Source organism: Ambystoma mexicanum, chromosome 14 (assembly GCF_040938575.1).
Source record: "Ambystoma mexicanum isolate Mex_15411 chromosome 14, UKY_AmexF1_1, whole genome shotgun sequence".
Lineage (NCBI taxonomy): Eukaryota > Metazoa > Chordata > Amphibia > Caudata > Ambystomatidae > Ambystoma > Ambystoma mexicanum.
In genome coordinates this window covers 392,490,803-392,510,767 of record NC_090940.1, presented here as the reverse complement: position 1 = coordinate 392,510,767, position 19,965 = coordinate 392,490,803, and the positions used below count along the sequence as shown (strand labels likewise).

The following is a 19,965-nucleotide window of genomic DNA, read 5'->3' as shown; positions in this document are numbered from 1 at the left end:
CTTGACGGCCGGCATTTCTAGGGTTGTTGGGACGTCTAGCTCAGAAGTGCGTGGATGTCTTCCATACACCGTAAAGAACGGCTTTTGTCCAGTACTGCTATGCAGAGAGTTATTATAGGCGTACTCGGTGATCCATAGAAGGTCTTTCCAATCCCCTTCCAACTGGTGGGGCATGCAGCACAAGTACTGCTCGAGAGTCTGATTTGTTCTCTCCGTTTGACCATCAGTTTGGGGGTGGTGACTAGTGGACAGTCAGATATCTATTTGGGCCAAAGAGCAACATTGCCTCCAGAAATTGGATACAAATTGGGTCCCCCGGTCCGATATTAAGGGCCTCATTACACGGAAGGCGGTGAGCCATGGCACTATTAGCGCCATGGCTCATGCCGGTAAAATACCGGCACCGCCTTGGCGGAAAGGGGATTTACCGCCCCATTCCAAGGTTGGAGGGGCGGTAAATCCCCCTTCCCCATTTCCATTTCTGCCCCATAGGGCTCTATGGGAATGGGGAAGGCGCTAATTACGGCACCGCAATTTTACGGTGCCGTAATTAGCTCCGAGGTCCCTTAGCGGGTTGGTTTTTAACGCCTGCAAAAAGCAGGCGTTAAAGCACCAACCCGCTAAGGGACCTCGTAGTAAGGCGGTAATGGTTAACGGTCACCGTTACCATTAACGGTGGCCGTTAACCATTACCGCCTTCCGTGTAATGAGGCCCTAAGACTGAAGGGAATCCATGCAGGCACACTACATGTTCAAGGAAAGTTCTGGCGAGACTGGATGCATTAGGCAGACCCTTGAACGGGAAGAAGTGAGCCATTTTGCAAAACAGGTCCACGATTACCAGGATGGTGTTGTAACCTTGACATGGAGGGGGGTTGGTAATAAAGTCTAATGATAGTGTGTGCCATGGGGCCGGCGGAATGTCCAAAGGTTGTAGGAGCCCGGCTAGTTTTTTCTTGGAGGACTTGTTCTGGGCACAGATACCGCAAGAAGAAATAAACTCAATTAAATCTTTACGCCATGTTGGCCACCATTAGCTTCTTTTCACCTTCGCCAAGGTCTTTGCAATTCCCGGGTGGCCTTCAATGAGGGAGTCATGGTACTCTGAGATGACCTGTTCTTGCAGCTCTTTCACCGGCACGAAAAGCCGGTTCCTGTAATACGGCAATTGGTTCTTAACACAGTAGTGCTCCCCTCTGGAACCCCATTCTCGTAGTTGCTCCTGGGTTAAAACTTGCCGGACTTCATATAGGAGCTCGTCCTGAGTCATGGGGGTTGTGACACCTAGGGTTCTGTCCCCCGGAATGATGGCCACAGGATCCGCAGGTATGTGAGCCACCTCATTGGTATCCATGCGGGAGAGGGCGTCCGCCTTGCCATTTTTAACCCCTGGTCGGTACATGATCACAAAGTCATACTCCGCAAAAAAAGGGGCCCAGCGCAGCTGCCGAGATGATTGAGCCTTTGCATCCTTTAGATATTGGAGATTTCGGTGGTCTGTTATCACGGTGACGGTGTGTCTGGCTCCCAACAGGTAGTGTCGCCAGGCCTTGAAGGTGGCCTTAATGGGCAGTAACTCTTTGTCTGTGATGGCGTAATTGAGCTCCGGTGGCGAGAACTTCCGTGACCAAAAGGCCACTGGATGTAGTTGGCCGGTTTGTGCGTCCCTTTGTGACAAAACTGCACCCATTGCCAAACTAGATGCATCTGTTTCCACAACATAAGGGAGGTCTGGGCATGGGTGTCGCAAGATTGGAGCAGTGGTAAACCTCATCTTGAGTTCCTGGAAGGCTTTCTCAGCTTCCTCTGTCCAACGAAATGTCTTGTTGCATTTCCTCAACAATGAAGTAATCGGGTGCACTATTTGGGAGAACCCGGGAATAAAACGGCAGTAGAAGTTCGCAAAGCCCAACATACTCTGGACCCCCTTGATTGAATTCGGCACTGGCCAGTTGAGGACGGCGTCGACCTTGTGAGCGTCCATTCGTATGCCCTTAGGTGAAAGGACGAAGCCTAGTAATTCTACTTCCGTAACATGGAACAAACACTTTTCCAGCTTGGCGTAGAGGTGGTGTTCTCGGAGCTTGGTCAGGACTGCCCGTACATGCCTAACGTGTTCTTGGTCGGATGTTGAATACACCAGGATGTCATCGATGTATACTAGAGTGCAGACATCAATGAGTTCTCTAAGAAAATCGTTCATGAAGTATTGGAATGCCGCTGGGGCGTTACATAGGCCAAACGGCATCACTTGATATTCATATAGGCCGTACTTTGTACGGAATGCCGTTTTCCACTCGTCCCCTTCTTTAATGCGCACTAGGTGGAAGGCATCTCTAAGATCCAACTTGGTATAAATCTGGGCTTCCTTGACCTGGTCTAATAACTCCAGGATCATCGGCAGAGGGTAACGGTTTTTGATGGTGATTTGGTTTAATGCACGGTAGTCAATACACATACTCAAATCACCATCCTTCTTCGGTACGAAGAATAACGGAGCCACGGCCGAGGACTTGGATGGCTGGATGAAACCGTTGACCAGGTGATGTTTCTGGTAAGTCTTCAGGTGTTGGTTTTCAGGTTCAGTGAGTGCGTAAATGCGCCCACATGGAATCCGGGCTCCGGGTAGCAGATCGATCTGACAATCGTAGGGCCTGTGGGGTGGTAACGTATTTGCTTGCTCCTTTTAGAAAACATCTTGGAAGTCCTGGTAGTGCATTGGCAGAGAAGCGACCCCTCCAAGGACACTTACCATTTCCCCATTACCAGGTGAGCTTGCACATTTCCCCTTCCGTCCTTTTGGGTAGAAAGTGTGTGTGCAGCCGGGGGCGAAAACCAATTCGCGAGCACGCCAGTTGATCCGTGGGTTATGTGCGACTAGCCATGGCATTCCCAAGATCAGCCGGAACTGCAGTGCCTTGATCAGATCGAAGGTGATGATTTTGCGGTGACCATCTTCGCACAGGAGGGTGAGTTCACTAGTGCATTCTGACACAGGACCCGAGGCGATCTCGGTGCCATCAACTGTGGTTACAGTCTCAGCTGTTGGCTTAGGGCAGAGAGCTAGCCCCATCTTTGCTGCAAGGTCCTGACCTATGTAATTTCCCACAGCTCCGCTATCAATATAGGTTTCCAGAGAGTGCATTTTAGATGGCTGCTGGTGGGTGATTAAGATCACAGGTAGAGCAAAATGGGAGGTCTGTAGTAGAATTTCCTCACTCGACAATTGGACCCCTACAATTGCCGGGCTTGGCAGTTTTCCGACTCCTCACCGGAGGTTTCCTTATCTGTAGCTCCAACGGTTCTTCTTGGCGGCTTGACAGGACATTCCTTTAGGAAGTGGCCGGCTTTTCCACAATACAGGCACAACTGCAGCTCCCTCCTCTTTTCTCGTTCGGCTTTTGTCAAAGGAGGCCTGACTCCTCCTATCTGCATGGGTTCAATGGCTCCTTCGGATCCCCGGAGGCTTGATCTTTGGGTTGTACGAATAAGGGACGCAAATCCAGCTTACTACGGTCATTTTTCCTATCTTGCAGACGCCGATCCAACTGCAAAACCAAGCTGATGAACTCAGCGCAATCCCGGGGTGGGTCCACCACTTGGGCCAAAACGTCTTTTAATTTCCCTCGCAGACCCCGGTGGAACAAGGTAGTCTGTTTGTCCTCTGGCCAATCTGCCTCGACCGCCAGTCTATTGAAAGTGGCGATGTACGCCAGCAGGTCCTGGCTCCCTTGACGAATGGACAAGAGTTCATTATCTAAAGCCTGTCCATGGTGGCGTCGAGCGAAGAGTTTTTCCAGCTCCTGCTGAAACCCACCAAAGTCCTGTAACAGGGGATCATCCCGGCTGATAAACGGCACAGACCAATCTTCTGCACTTCCACTCAGGTAGGATAACACGAAGGCCACACGTGATTGGTCAGTGGGAAATGCCACAGGCCTGCACAAAAAATGGAGGCGACACTGGTTCATGAAGGTCGCATATCATCAGGGGTCCCCCGAGAATCGCTCCGGAGGAGCTAGTGGTACTGTTCCAGGTAGGTTGATCTGGACCAGATTGCTTGCTGGAGTTGGTGTTGAAGGGCCGATTCCAGGCAATGGGGCTTGACCGGCTTGTGATTGAAGGAGCTGCCTGCCAAGGTCATTGGTTCTTTCTTTGGCCACAATTATTTCTCTCTGCAAGGCGTTAGTTTCTTGCTGCGCTGAGTGGACCTCTGTGCACACCTGCACCAACAATTGGGCCAACTGGTCTGTTTCCGAAGTTTCCATACCAGGCGCCCGGGTGGATTATTAAGTTTTTGGGCTTTGCGTTCTGTAACACTCACCTTGTATCCACAGGGACACCCCTCGACTGGCCCGGAATGCTTCTGGAACTCCGCACCTTCTCTGGGGTTCGTGCTGCCAGGGATCAGTTCTAGAAGACAGGAGGTGGAATTTAGCTTCTATTCTTTCCCTCGCGACCCACCTCCCGTTGTTCCCCTTGCGGTTCCCCTTGGGGCTTCTCTCACCTTGATTTCTGTGAAGATGCACTCTCCGTCCTGCCGTGCTGGGCAGGGGCGTGTTGTCAGTGGCACCGTTCCGCCAAGTTACTTCACTGGCGAGGGCCTGGAGTCCAGACCGGCTGCGACTCCACCTTTCTGGTAAGTCTTTTGTATTAAGAATAATGTCTGTATTGGTTGATGCACCAAATAACCTTCTCTGCTTATCCTGCAGATGCTGTTGGGCAGCGAGCGGATACTGGAGGCAGAGTTCAAAATGGTAAGGATGGATGTGCAATATGCGGCGCTGAGAGCGTCCTTAAGTTGGCTAATCTGTGTTGTTGTTTCTTGCAGATCGTGGAAGAATCTGGAAAGATGGGATCAACCATAACCCAAAGCCGATGCACGATGTTTGGGTGGCGATGGCCTTCCAGATGGGCTGGGTAAGTAAGCTTACTTGATGTCTCTTTCACTCCCTTCTTTCCAGGGATGTTGCTGGAGGAAGATGATGATGACTGGAAGACTTCGGTTGGATGGAAGCTGAAGCTAGGCAGGTAATGATGACTGTGGTTCTTTATCTTCTCTCGCCCGTGCAGGCCAGGATGCTGAGCAGGACACGGTGAACGTCACGCTGCTAGAGCAGAATAACGCAAAGCACGTGCCTCGAGTCGGGCGTGGTTTAAATACCCAGCAGGTATCCCAGGTGCCTTCGGCGCCCTGGATGCTAGACTGCTAGTTGCAGTTCCCCATTGGTCCTTGTGGGGGCAGCCATGTATGTCCATTGCCCATTGAAAACCGCCCCTGACATGTGAGTCCGATGCTAACGGCGCCAGGACTGACTCCAAGGGACCCGAGAGGGGCAAAATAGGACTTGTCGGGTCCCGTTAACATACAGTGGTGATAAGGTTGTGACACTATCTCTGCATCATCTGCTTTGCTTCTATATTTCTTTTTGCCTTGTCCCTTTAGGCTTCCATTCCATCTACAGACCCTGTGAGCCTGGGATCCTGGTCAATGCTCCTGTAGGTGGGTCTGCCTGCCCGAACCACCCCATTCGGTAGGTTCTGTGACAAGGCTGTCTATGGAACCAGGGATCAAGGTAGCAGGGGTTTTATCAGCCCCAAATAACATTCTTAATGCTCTCTCTTTTGTTCCTGCTGCCCCACTAGCACATTGGCCACTCCATTGGCCACTCAGGTGTTTCGCTCTGCATCAGGGTCTTCCAACCAGTTGACTGGTTGACTTTGTTGCTTTCTGCTCAACAGACATTCCTGTCGCAGTTTCCGGCCCTTGGGTAGACTACACCTCTGTGTGCTTCGGGTAGGTGTGTTCGTGCCCGGGGGTCTGGATGCTGTAGCATCGACTTCTGTGTGAAGCTTGGTGAGTCAGTTCCTCCCAGTGAGGTGAAGCCCCTCTGAGGAAGTTAGGTTGTGTATAGATGTCCTCTTTGATACGGTGTGAGGTTACAAATATAGTAAGCCTTGCCCATGCACAACTTTAAAGGCCATAATGAGCAGTTTGATGATGTGGGATCAAGAGTACACTAGAGATAGAGTACCTTTCAACGCTTTCATTAACTTCATTAACTCAGGATAGGGTGGGTAAAGGCTGTGGGAGAAGATAGTAGGCATGGGCTATGTCATGTGAAACTCGTTTGTTGGATATATCATATAGTCAAAGTGTAGAAATTAATGATGGCGATTCTGGTCATCATTTGGCTGGCACTTGCTCGAAGGATCAGGTCAAGTAAAGAATGTGTAAGGGGCATCTGCATCGACAACAGCTTCTGAATGATAATAATAATTAATTACAATGGCAGCACTTGATGTGACACGATGGACTCTTGATAAGCTTAGTGTTTTTATTCATCCCTGTCATGTGCCTGATCCCGACGCTGCTGGGCACTGGTTCTAGATGGACGCCTCAGTATGGACTTCGACCTGACCTTTCAAGCTGATCCAGAATCACTAGACAGTGCTGGCACTGTAATAGAGTCAAACCTTCCCCTCCCCTCACATGTGGTGTAGACACAGGGACCGACTCCCAACAATACAGTGCGGGTTCCTGGAGTAACGTGGTGCTGGGACAGTGACAAGCGCTGTACCGGGAAGCTGAGTTGCTGCCAAGGCAGTGAAATGACGGCCAGCAGATAGTCAGGGCCGGGATGGAAGACAGGGAGCATAACTAGGCGGAAGCAAGCCAGACAGGCACAGCAAGGAGGCAAGCTAGAGAGTCAGGTAAGCACAAGTCAGAGGCAGGCAGGAACTAAACAGGCACAGACGCGAGGCAGGCATGGGAGCAAAGCAAGCACAGGCAGGAGGAAGGCAGGGGTGTAGCTAGGTTTGCAAAAGCTCCGGGGCTACGCTAATGTTGGGACCGTCGGGACTCGGGGCTAGCTAGCCTTTTGGTTGTAGCCCCTGAGCTTCTATCCAGGGCTACAACCAAAAGACCCAGGGCTATAACTCCCCTAGACCCCTCTTAGCGACGCCTCTGACAAGAATCACTAAGCCCCTGAGGGGCAGGAGGAGGAACAGAAAAGCAGATGGTCTGGAGAGGAGGAACGAAGAAGAAACAATGCTGGGGTACAAGGCCAGGGGCAGGAAACACACAGAGGGTGTTAAGACGCACTGTGTTAACTTTAATGTTAAAAAAATGTGGGCTTTTCATTTGTTAACAAACAGTGGACCAAGAAAGCCTTCCTTGGTACTGGGTGGAACCATTCAGTGTGTATCACACTGCCACAACCAGTAGACAAAATTGCAATCTGCCATTTAAAATAGTTCTGAAATGTTTGTTCATATACACATCCAATTCGTTACAAGACCACAAACAGTTAAATTATTTCCAATGCATTTATGATCGTATTGATTTTTCACCAGGAAACCATCTGTGTCTTGGATGCATAAGATAAGTTTTTTAAAAAAGTGGCCATCTAAGCCCCACCTCACTCTGTTTGATGTCAATTCTGAAAAAAGCTTTTGTTTATTGTCACATGATTTGTATTATTTCAATTAATAAAACACAGTTTTAATTGTTTACTTTTTATGGTTAATTGTTTTTGTGATTAATTCCTTTAATTATTAGTAGTTGGCCGCTATGAGATGTATATTTATGTGTTTTGCTTGGTGGTTAATTATACTTATCTGTATTTTCCCTAAATTGTCTATTTATATTTAAATGATCTTAAGTATTTTCCTCTTAAGTGCTGAGGACGAGTATGCGTGTCTTATTTGCATAGACATGCAGAATAGTTCAGCAGTTAAAGGGTTACATTTCAATTATACCATGTATGATTTCTGATGGATTGGGTTTGGTGGAGAGTTACATCTTTTGCATGTATGTCAGCTACTCTCTGTCCCTTTGTATGTTCACAGAATATGAGAGTCAGCCTTTTTTCGATGTTCAGCTTCTGAACTGGACTGTGGATGAATTATATTTCTGGAAGGATCTGGGGTAACTTTCATTTTAGGTCACATGGATTTAACCTATAAAGATGGAGGTCTGATCTGTGTCAAGTGGTTGCCGGATGTTTCGGGTAGAGAAAAGGGTAGCTCTGTTGTTTGTCTTGCAAGACAATGCTATGTTGTTATGTTAAGTTGCCTTATTCCGCAAACCTTTGCCATTGGCATAGTCTCCAGGTGCTCACGTTGCACTGTAAGAAAGAGGGGTTGGGGGAGGTTAATGAGGACAGAGGGACAGGATAGGGGTTGTACTCTTCTGTTGATGCTTGTAGTACCAGGAGAAACTGGTGTCTATGCGTGTCAGCTTTCTAAATGAGTTTGATTGTGGGCACTGGCTCATTGTATCCGGAAGGGTAGGGCCCAGTGTCTGCGATTGTTTGTTTTTTGCAAGTGTTTGTTATGTTGGATGTGTGTTTTGTGTGTTTGGTGTGTAGTTTTGCTGGGCCTTGGGTGTGTGCGGTACTTGGGAGGTATGCTGGATGGGAACAGGAGCTGGGGTGGTTAGTGCATTTGCCACTGACAATTCTTCTGAGTGTAATGCGTCAGCTAGCCCTCACAAACGCTTCTAAGTGCTGTATATTGGTTAACCCTCACAAACTTTCCAAGTGCGATGCATTGGCCACCCTCCAAGATTCTTCTAAGTGCAGTACGTTAGCTGACCTTCACAGTTCTTTCAAGTGCACATTGGTTAACCCTTACAATTAATATATTTGTTAGCCGTTGCAATATTTCTAAGTGTGATGTCCTAGCTACCCTCGAAGATTCTTCTAAGTGCAATAGTTTGGCAAGCCTTCACAATTCTTTTAAGTGTAGTACATAGACTAACCTTCATAATTCTTGAAAGTGCAATACATTGGCTAACCTTCACAATTCACCTAAGTGTAATTCCTGGGCTATTCCTCACAATTCTTATAAGTGCAATCAAGAGGTTACTGACTTTGCTGCTATCCAAGAATGTTTTTGAGAGCATGGTTCCTCAGACAATGGCAACAGGGTAACAACACAATAGGATGTCCTCTTCAACTTTACTATGGGCCTCATTACACGGATGGCGGAGAACCATGGCGCTTTTAGCACCATGGTTCATGCCGGTAAAATACCGGCACCGCCTTGGCGGAAAGGGGAATTACCGCCCTATTCCAAGGTTGGCAGGGCAGTAATTCCCCCTTCCACCATTGCCCTTCCCCATTCCCATTTTTGGCCCATAGGGCTCAATGGGAATGGGGAAGGCGCTAATTACGGTACCGCAAATTGCGGTACCGTAATTAGCTCCCTGGGTCCCTTTGCGGGTTGGTTTTTAACACCTGCAAAAAGCAGGCGTTGAATCCCCCAACCCGCAAAGGGACCTCGTAGTAAGGCGGTAAGGATTTACCGGTACCGGTATTTTACCGGTACCGGTAAATCCTTACCGCCATCCGTGTAATGAGGCCCTATGTTTTTAATTATTAAGTCCCTTCTCCTCAGCCGCTGTGTGCACTGTGACTCTGATCCAAACTACCAAAATCAATAATGTGTAAACACTAATCCAACAGACTTCTAAGGTCAGCAAGTTCTAACATACTCACCTTGAGGCCTTTCAAGAAGTAGAGGCTTCATTGGATGACTTTGGAGTCTTCAGGAGCTGTTTTATGGAATGATCTGCTGATCTCCCTCGGAGGAATTGAAAGCAAAAAAGGCATTTCAAGGAGAGTTTCAAGACCTGCTGGTTTGATTGCTAAACCCGCATTGCATCCGATTCTTCAGCTTAATATGGGATTGGAATGCTCCTCATCCACAAGTCCACCCTTGTGGCTCCATCTGACTTTGCACTTGAAACATGGGAAACTTCCTATTTGTATTGCTGTTTTGCATTTGCATTTGTCTGCCTGTACTATTGTTTTCTTTATCATGCACTGTACCAGCACTTGTCGGTTCCCGCATCCACTTCAGCACTTACCTGATCTCGAATGTTGCAAGGCTGTAAATAATCAGTTCCCCCTGGACTCCGGCTTTTCAACTCACCCTTCCTTTAATATTGTGGGTGCTATAAAGTGACTATATTTGTAGATTATGCCATATAAATTGCCAGTAAATAAATGTGCTCAGGAAGTGGATATCTTCACGTAAAAGGGGGGACAAACTGGACACGTATGCTATTCATTCCCTCCTTTCACTCTCATAGTGAGGATTGCGATGAATTCTGCAGAGTCAGCACTGAACCCTAGCCTAAATGATCCTCCCACGTGGCCAGGGAAAGGCAGCTGCAACCTGATCTCCTAACCCTAGTGGTGGCATCACGAGGGAGGATCACATGGTAGCAGTTGGCTATCAGGGTAAAGTGGGGACTCCTCTGGGAGAGACACGCTGTTCCTCTTCTTATGAGGATGAGGACCCTATAATTCCCAAATGTTTAATGGCATGCTGTTACTGCACAAGTCCCTCCCTTGAGATAACCCAGAGGACATTTTATGAAAAGTCACCTAAACGGAATAATCTTTGTAACTTGGGAATTCCAGAGTCAGATGTGACATCCTCTGATTATCATGATTCTATCTTAGGTAGAAGTACTAACCCAAATGTCAAAGCACATATCATTCACATAAAATCTCCTAGCTCTGACATCCTTCAGTTCACAAATCAATCAAAACTAAATAATTATGGAAAACCTAAAACCATTATAGACATCCTATGATCCACAATGCCTATGGTACTTGAGGAAGCGGAGCAAACAATTAATGACGAGTAGTGGTGCCACTGAGAAGACTATGCGGTTTAGTTGTTTCAATTCACATCCCTAAAGCGGGATATTTAAATGTCTGAATGATCCACATGTGAAAGAAGGAATAGCAGAAGCAGTCAGGAGAGAAGCTGTAGCAGTTGGAGCTGAAGCAACAGAGGAAGTTCCAGCAGAAGCCGACACAGGACAGAGAAGGCGTGTGATTTTGCAGAGTACGTTCAGCAGGAAGCAGTGTCAAGGGAGGCAGGGGGGGGCAGCTGTTTGGGAGACGTGTTCTCGATCAACGTGAGTGACTCAGGTATGCTGAAGGACACGGAGACCAGACGGAGCCTATGGGGCTCCTGAGAAGGACTTTGCAGAGAGCGGCTGTCACAGGAGGGCTGTCAGCGATATTGCCGGACTGCAGAGTGTTTGACGCAGCATCCAGGAGTGACGCTGAGATGCCAAACGAAACCTGTGAGTTGGACCTAAGAGAGAGGTAAACCCGGGGCACTCTGAGCAGAAAAATGTACAATAAAAGACACTTTTGAATACAGAACAAGTAGAATAAAAGGGTAAAACTGGCACAAATGTCCTTTCATGAGATATCGGCTTGGGGAAACCGGTAGCCCACATTGCCAAGAGCCAAGAAACTATAAAGGTGAGACAAGAAGGCAAAACGGGTACAATTCTCCTTTCATATGAGACCAGTTGGGGGAAATCTGTAACTCGCATTGCCAACAACCAAGAGACTATACAGACAGGCAAATATTGTGTAATCCTCCTCACATTGGATAATGGTGTGGAGAAACTTGGAACAAATATTGCCACTAAAAGAAGAGACCATTCATAGATGTAAGAGTTTTTCTTCCGGCAGGTGAGTAAACCAGAAAAGGGATCAGTTGTGGTTAGTCCTGGCAGGCGAGTGCACCAGGGAAGGAACAGTTGTTTTGACGAAATTTGGCTGTGGTAAAAATGTGTTTTTAAAAGAAACTATTAACTTTATCATCCTGACAAACTGATGTATAACAAAATACATTTGTGGTGCTATCCTGACAGAAGTATTTCACCAGAAGATGAATTGTATTTGTGGAAGAAACAGTTGGTTTGGTTTTTGAACAAGTGTTTTGTGAAAGAGACATTTACTTTTACCAAGTTGAAGGACGTACTGAATGGAAAAGACATTTCTCATTGAACGAATAGAACTATGTTGAGCCAGAACCTTTTCAAAGGTCTTCGTGAATTGATCCAGGGGAAGGGAGCCAAACCCTGGTCACAAGGAATATTTTGTGAGAATGATAAGTTTGAACTTTTGCACAGTTTTGTTGAACTGAAACCAGATACATTTACTTTACACACTTTAACTGTATAAACTTGTGTATGAGCGCAATAGAAATAAAATATCAATATCAATATATGTTGGTGTGAGGGTCAGATACATTTGGATACAAGGTCATTTTTCTTGTTTGAGTTTTGTAGGGTGGAACATTCTCTTTAGGATAGGGACAAATAGGCGTTTATCTCACCCCTCTTTACTTTTAATAAATATGGCAAACATTGAAACCACTACAACTTTGTGACCGTCTCTCATTTCTGACCCCTCACAGGATTCAGTAACTTTTTAGGTTAGCTTTTTGGGTCAGGCAAACAGCTGGTTGATCTCATGTGTGGTCTAGGTCATTTCCCTACAATTCAAAAGGGCCAAGATCTTCAAAGGTGTTGCAATGGGATAATAAACTAAAATGAGCAAATGAGTGTTCAGTGTGAGTTGTTTACAACAATTATTTCATTGTTCCAATGCCAGATAATGAAAGGAAGCCCAAAACCATGTGGTTATCCCACTGCACGGTCAAGAATAAGGCAATGGAATAATGAAATAATTGGGATATTTATAAGTACATGAAGATTGAATGTGCTGAATACAGATAAATAAGCTTTGTAATGAAAATAAGGAATTACAAGCAGTACAAAAACAGGAAGGTTCATTATAAAATTCAAATGAATGGATATGCATAAAGGAAATTGAAGGACATACCGAAGAGCCCTGAAGAAGCTCACATAAGGTCCACATATAGGATAGTGGACTAAGAGTGAAACACCTGTAGGCATTTATTGAAATGGAATTTTGGAGAAATATAACCAAGAAAATGAATATTGTCTTTGGATGAACAATTTCTGAGCTACTATGTATAGGTAATAAGATTTGCAACATTGAACATATGCACTAAATGAATTACAATGAATTTTGAATACAATACATTTTATAGCCAGCGCATAGCTGGGTAAATCGTGTTTTTGATAGACAGGTAGAGTATCTGAATTTACCACATGCAGCTAATGTCTATTATCTTTGGTAAATATTTATAGCATCTAGTCATTAAAAGCACAACCTGGATCATAGTAAACTCCTGTACATACTTAATCACCTTCCCAGGGCCGTCACAAGGGAGAGTACCAGAGGGCTAAACGCCCAGGGCCTCGCAGGGTGGGGGGGGGTTCGCAGGGTGAGGCAGATGCACTGCCTACCTGCCTCTCCATTTTGGCAGTCAGGTTTAACAAGAACATATTTACATCCTTCTCTGTGTGCAGGTCATAGCTGGCACCATCAGGCAAGTGCCCATTAGCACATCAATCCTCCAGCAGCAAGGTGCTGGCAGATTACAAAAGGAGCGTATTATAGGCAGCTCCCATCGTGACCTGCGTTCTGCACATTGAAATCCCAGCTCTATTACCGGAAGTCAACTTCTCTTTGAAAAATCGTTTTGTAAATCAAGCCCTATGCTGTTTCAAGTACTTGATGTCCGTGGCGCATGCACAGAAGTAGATTCACTTTTGTATTTTTTTTAACAAAGACTTAAACAAGTCACGGTAATGTATTTCTCTCTAATAAGGTTATGGCAACTACGTTTGCATCTCATCAATTTAATCTGTAATGCATTCTTGTTCACTGCATTACATCCATTGTGTGCAATCACCAAAGCACAACCTATGCTGCATTTGTATCTTTCTTTGGCATATACTGATCACATGTAATAACAATGATCACATACAATAACCAAAGTTGAAAAGCATTTTGATAGGTTTGAGCGCCAACATGTTTAAGAAGATAGCCCAGCGAGTTAGGCACTTGCTGCAGAGAACTCCAACCAAAAGGCTGTCAGGACTATACTGCACTGATAATCCTTAATAAGGGTGAAACCAGGCATGTAGTTGTCCTGGCAGCCTAGCAAATGTCTGTCTTGGGTTGATTAAGCTATGTATAAAGTAGCACTGCCCTCATAGACAAAGACAATTTCCTGGAGAAAAAGGTTTGCATTTGAGCTCATTTGCAAACCCACAATGCCTTGCTGTTGTGGCTCAGAACTGGAGGTGCACTTCCAGCAATGGCTACTAGGTGGCATTGTGGAATGTTTCACTTGGCTCAAATGAACTTTCCTACTTTCACATTTCAGGTGAAAGTTTTTTTTCAAACCTTTTTAAACCCACCATAACTTTCCTGGTGTTGTGTGTGTGTGTGTGTGTGTGTGTGTATATATAGGATACATTACTGACCGTAATCGTATTTCTGATGCTTGTATCTGCTTAGAGTCACATGCTGTGCATAGGCCGACATCTAGTGCATGCTGCGGAGTATTATAATTTGTTTTTCAAAACTTGAAAATGGGCGTCGACACAGGGCGTGCCAGTAATACTATCCCTAGTGTGACGTCCCCTGTACCCATGATCCCTCACGCGTCTAGGACCCTCAGATTGTGTTTTTTTCTGATATGAGGTAGCATGAGGAGTAGTGTGAGTACAGATAGTCCAAGCAGATAGAAGGTAGAAAGGTAAGACTACAAGCATCCATGCGCCTTCTCTCAGAGGGGTGGAAGGGAGGGTCGCATGTGAATCTAAGCAGATACAAGCATCAGAAATACGATTACGGTGAGTAATGTATCCCTTCGGAGGCTTGTGGAATCTGCTTAGATCACATGCTGTGCATAGATTAGCGAGAAGTACCTGAAGAAGGAGGTGGGATGTGAGAAGGCTCATGAGCAAATAAATGTCTTAGAACCGCTTGTCCCACTTGTGTATCTGTCTTGGAATGAGTGTCAATGCAGTAGTGCTGAGTAAAAGTGTGAATAGAGCTCCAAGTAGCTGCTTTGCAAATGGAGTCAAGGGGTACATTTGCAATAAAAGCCAGGGTGGCCCCAATGCCTCTTGTGGAGTGGGCCCTAGGCGTGAAAGGCAGAGTCTTTTCAGAAAGTGAGTAACACAGTTGGATACAGTTAACAATCCACTTAGAGATGGCACCTTTAGAGACGCGATCCCCCTCTCTGCCTGTGGCTACGGAGACAAACAGCTGATCTGTTTTCCTTAGCGGTCTGGTCTTGTTTACCTAGTAGAGGACCGCCCTACGCACATCTAGTGTGTGTAGTTTCACCTCAGCCGAGCTTTTGGGGACTTGGAAGAAAGCCGGAAGCTCGATGGACTGGTTTACATGGAATTTAGAAATAAACTTAGGTGAGAACCTACGGTGTGTACGTAAAACCAGTTTATCTTTATGGACAGTAAAGAAGGGATCTTGCACTGACAGAGCCTGAATTTCACTGACCCTTCTTATAGAGGTAATAGCTACGAAGAAGGCAGTTTTATAAGTCAGGTGTTTGAGACTGCTCTTATGCATGGGCTCGCATGGGGGGCCCATGAGCTTAGATAGCACCACATTAAGGTCCCATCCTGGAGGTGGGTTAGAAATAGGAGGGTGAAGTCTCTTTACTCCTTCCATGAAGGCCTTAACTACTGGTACTTTCCACCACAACACCTTGTTATGGGAAGTGGTGTATGCTGACAGGGCTGCCAGGTGTACCTTCAGTGAGTTAAAAACCAGTCCCGCATCCAGCAGGTGGAGCATGTAAGTAACAATAGTGGAAGGAGTGCAATCAACTGGGTTGACTTGCTTACTCTGGCACCAGATTACGAATCTCTTCCATTTGTCAAAGTAGCAGTGCCTCGTGTTGGGCTTCCTAGCCTCTTTTAGGATGTCCATACACCTCTGTGGTAAATTGAGATGTCCAAACTCTATGACCTCAGGAGCCATGCAGCCAGGTTCATTGAGTTGGGTTGAGGGTGCACTGTTTGACCTTGGTGCTGGGACAATAGGTTGTACCAGCTCGGAAGTCTGATGGGTTCGCACACCGCCAGTCTGCGTAAGTGTGGGAACCACGGTTGTCTCGCCCACATGGGAGCAACCAGGACGAGCGTCATCGATTCTCTGTTCATCTTGTTGACCACCTTCCTGATTAGAGGAGTTGGTGGAAAAGCGTACGCAAACATCCCTCACCAGTTCATCCACAGGGCGTTCCCCTGGGAGTCTGGTTGGGGGAACCTGGATGCGAATCCTGTGCATTGTCTGTTTTCGCTTGTGGCGAATAGGTCTATAGTGGGGAAACCCCACTGAGAGAAGATATCTTCTACGACTTCTCTGTGTAGACACCACTCGTGTTCCTCTGGGAGGGGGTCTCTGCTCAGAGCATCCGCTAGGGAATTGAGATCCCCTGGAACATGTTGCGATGACAGGAAGATGTTCCGTCTGAGTGCCCATATCCAGATTTTCTGGGAAAGCTTGGACAGATTTGGCGAGCGAGTCCCTTCTTGTTTGTTCAGGTAGAACATGGCTGTAGTGCTGTCCGTCCGGATTTGCACTGATAGGTTTAAAAGGTAGGGTTCGAAAGCTTGAAGCGCTCTGAATACTGCCAGAAGCTCTAGCAGGTTGATGTGATTCTTGGCCACTGCGTGAGACCAGAGACCCTGAGCTGTGTGGTGGAGATGGTGAGCTCCCCACCCCGTCAGGCATGCATCGGTTGTGACTACCGCGTGTATCTCGGGATCGTAAAAGGGTTTCCCCTTGGACAGATTCTCTCTTGTCCACCAGTGAAGGCTTTGTACCAGTGTTGGCGAAACGACCACTAGATCGTCCCACTGACCACTTGCCTGAGACCACTGTTTCGCCAACCATTCCTGCATGTGACGCATGCACAGGAGCGCGTGGGGGACCAGGTAAATACATGACGCCATCATGCCCAGCAAACGCATTGCTTTGCGTACCGTTATCTGGCGACCGGACTGGTATTGCGGAATTTGCAGCAGTATATTCCGAATTCTTTCCTCTGAAGGAAAGGTCAACCCCTCTTGAGTGTCTAGGATAGCTCCTAAGAATTGTTTGGATGTGCTTGGAACTAGACTTGACTTTTTCTCGTTTATTGAGAAGCCCAATTCGAAGAGGAGGTCGATAGTCCTTTGAATGTTTGTTCTGCAAATTACTGGGGTTTCCCCCGTGATGAGCCAGTCATCCAGGTAAGGTACACCGGGATTGCCTCCCTGCGTAGCTGTGCTGCTGCCACCGCCAGTACCTTGGTGAATACCCTTGGGGCCGAAGCTATCCCGAAGGGCAGTACCTTGAACTGGTAGTGCCGACTGTCCACCTTGAAGCGCAAGTATTTTCTGTGCGCTGGGAACATGGAAATATGAAAATAGGCATCTTTCATGTCCAATGTTGCCATGTAATCCCCCTTTTTTAGGAGGGGGATTACCTCTTGGAGAGTTGGCATGCGAAACTTTTGGGGCTTGACATACTTGTTGGCAGGCCGTAAGTCCAATACTGGGCGCATTGTCAAATCTTTTTTTGGCACAAGGAAGTAAGTTGAATAAATACCCTTGTTTACCTGGTGTCCCAGGACGAGTTCTATCGCGTCCTTTGCTAGCAGATTGACGATCTCTTCTAGGAGGATCTTCTGGTGTTCCAAAGAATGTATTTTCTGTCATGGAGGATGGTCTCGGGGATGCTCTAGTAGTTCTATACAGTACCCCGCAGATACTGTTGACAGCACCCATCTGTCTGATGGGATCCCTTCCCAAGCTTGGGTGAAGTTGGAAATGCGTCCCCCTACTGGGGTTGCGTGAGAAGGGACCCTGAACGGAGCGTCACTGTTTCGGTGGAGGCGTGCCGCCTCCTTTATTGGGGCTGCCTCTACCTCTACCACGTCCTCTCTTATTACCCCTGCCGTAACCCTGGGTAGACTGCTGGTTATTATTGTTCCACTGTGTACCCTGCCCCTGGGAATAGTTAGAACCTCTCTGGGAATTTTGGCCGCGTGGGCGACGAAAATTGCCATTCCCTCTCTGATTCGGGGGTTTAGTGGTTAGCTGGCCTAGGGATTTGAGTGTTTCATACTCGTCCTTAGCATTCTTTACTGTGTCCTCGACCGCCTTACCAAACAACAGATCCGGCTCCACCGGTTTGTCCAATAATGACGCTTGTGTTTCAGCCTTGAAACCAGACTGGCGTAGCCAAGCGTGTCTCTTAATAACAGTTCCTTCTGCTATTAATCTGCCGGCGTTATCCGCGGCATCAAAGGTTGCCTTTAAAATGCAACCGGACACGGCTCTTCCCTCCGCTGAAACTCGTGCCAATTGGCTCTTTAAGGGTTCTGGTGCGGAGTCTATGAGTGCCGCGACCTCTTCCCACTGATGGCAGTTGTAGCTGGCCAACAGGGTGGTGGAGTTGGCAATCCTTGCCTGGTAGGCGGAAGTGGATGCCACTTTCCTGCCTAACCCGTACAGTCTTTTGCTCTCCTTGTCGGGAGGAGCCTCGGACGATGATAAGGGTGTTCCAGCCCTCTTACGGGTGTTAGTAACAACCAGGGAGTCCGGCTTCAGATGCCCCCTTATATATAGTGGGTCTGATTGGGCCGCCTTGAAAAGTTTTTCAATCCTAGGGTTCACTGCTCTGGTAAGGTTAGGATTGAGGAGTGACGGGTCTATTCTTCTTTAAATAGATTTTAGGATAGGGATGGCCTGAGCAACAGGCCTCCTCTCCCCCACTAATTCTTCTGCGAAGTCTCTTTCCTCCTGGGCACCCTGGGTGTCAATGTGGAAATGTTCGGCTGCTCGAGACAGCACTTCATTCAGGAGTGGCTGGTTGTTGACAGGGGAGTCGGTAACCGGGGCCTCTCTTTCTACTGGGGAGTCTACCCTGTAGGGGTCTTCCTCCTCCTCATCTTGATCCTCATCATCCCCATAGTAGCCTGTCCCAGTTTGTTCCTCCACCATGCCCAAATCTGGATCCTAAACAAAGGATGTCTCTCCCTGGTAATGAGAGTAGGGCTGGATGTAGAAGGGGTCTGAAGACCCTGTTGGTGTCTCAAAGTGGGACCTTGTACTTGGAGGTATAGGATCCTTGGAGCCAGAGGGTGCTGACCCGTCGGGAGTATAAGCAAGAAAGTGCTCTGGGTTTTTTGCATAAAAATCTGCCAAAGATGACATTCTTGACATTACCCTATCTATGTCAACTGTGGGATGTATTTACCCATGCATCCGAGCCCTACCTCAAAACTGTGCAGTATTGACATGGAAAACATCATGATGGCCAGAGCTTCCCAGAAAATGCACAGGGAAATGCATGAAGAATAGGCTGCCACTCATTTTTGCCGATGTTATGGGCACAGAAGGACGCTGCCTAAAACCACCATTGGACTACCCACATAGTAGTCTGAAACCATTGGGAGTGGCAATGCCGATTGCCAAAAGCAAACCCATAACTGTTGGGAATTCATTTTCTTAAATCCCAAAAAGGGGTGCAGTACCAGTACTCACCACTATCAGAAAGCCGGCGTTTTAAAACCACCAGATTTTATTACTTTTTGTAGAAAACTGAATAAATGAACCCAAGGCAAGCCAAAGAAAGACTTACTGAGAGGTGGATCCAATGTAAAGTTATATTCTGAAGTGACTTGAAGGTTTATAACAAGACTGGCTGAGCTGTGGATTTCAGCAGTTTAAGTAAATTTGGACTGAAAGACACTAAAAAAATCTAAATGTTTAAATTGACTGAGTGACCTACTTCTGAGTGTCACATAGGTTGCAATTGTTTAAATGTCATTGTTTTAAACTTAGAATCAGCATTCTAGCTGCATATGTAAAAATTGTATTGACTTAAACTGGGTAACAAAAAGTGACATTTTATCTGAAACCTGGCTTAAGGAACTGGATTCTGCCCACCAGCCACCCCCATCAGGAGTGAAACTTGAGTCACAGCTGTGTTCCCAGGCCTATCTGCCTTTTGCTGGCCACACTAAGGATATGTCATCTCTCTGATAATTGAATTAAGGGGAGCCCCCACAGAATACAGAAGCTCTGAACAAAGCCCTGTCCTGACCCAGGCAGATGGTTTATTGCAGATGTCGAAAAAGTAGCTTCCTCCTGAAGCAAAGGGGAGGGGCACTGCCTGTGAGAGCAAGCTGGCTTGGCAGAACTGGAAAAACCAGAAATTCAACCTTGTGCTGGAGGAAAAC

General features: G+C 46.9%; 1 long non-coding RNA gene across 1 annotated transcript in view; it reads right to left on the bottom strand.

The window, feature by feature from the left end:
• LOC138527303 (uncharacterized) overlaps positions 1 to 19,965 on the bottom strand; it is a 488,084-nt gene that overhangs the window by 203,135 nt on the left and 264,984 nt on the right. The window lies entirely within an intron of this gene.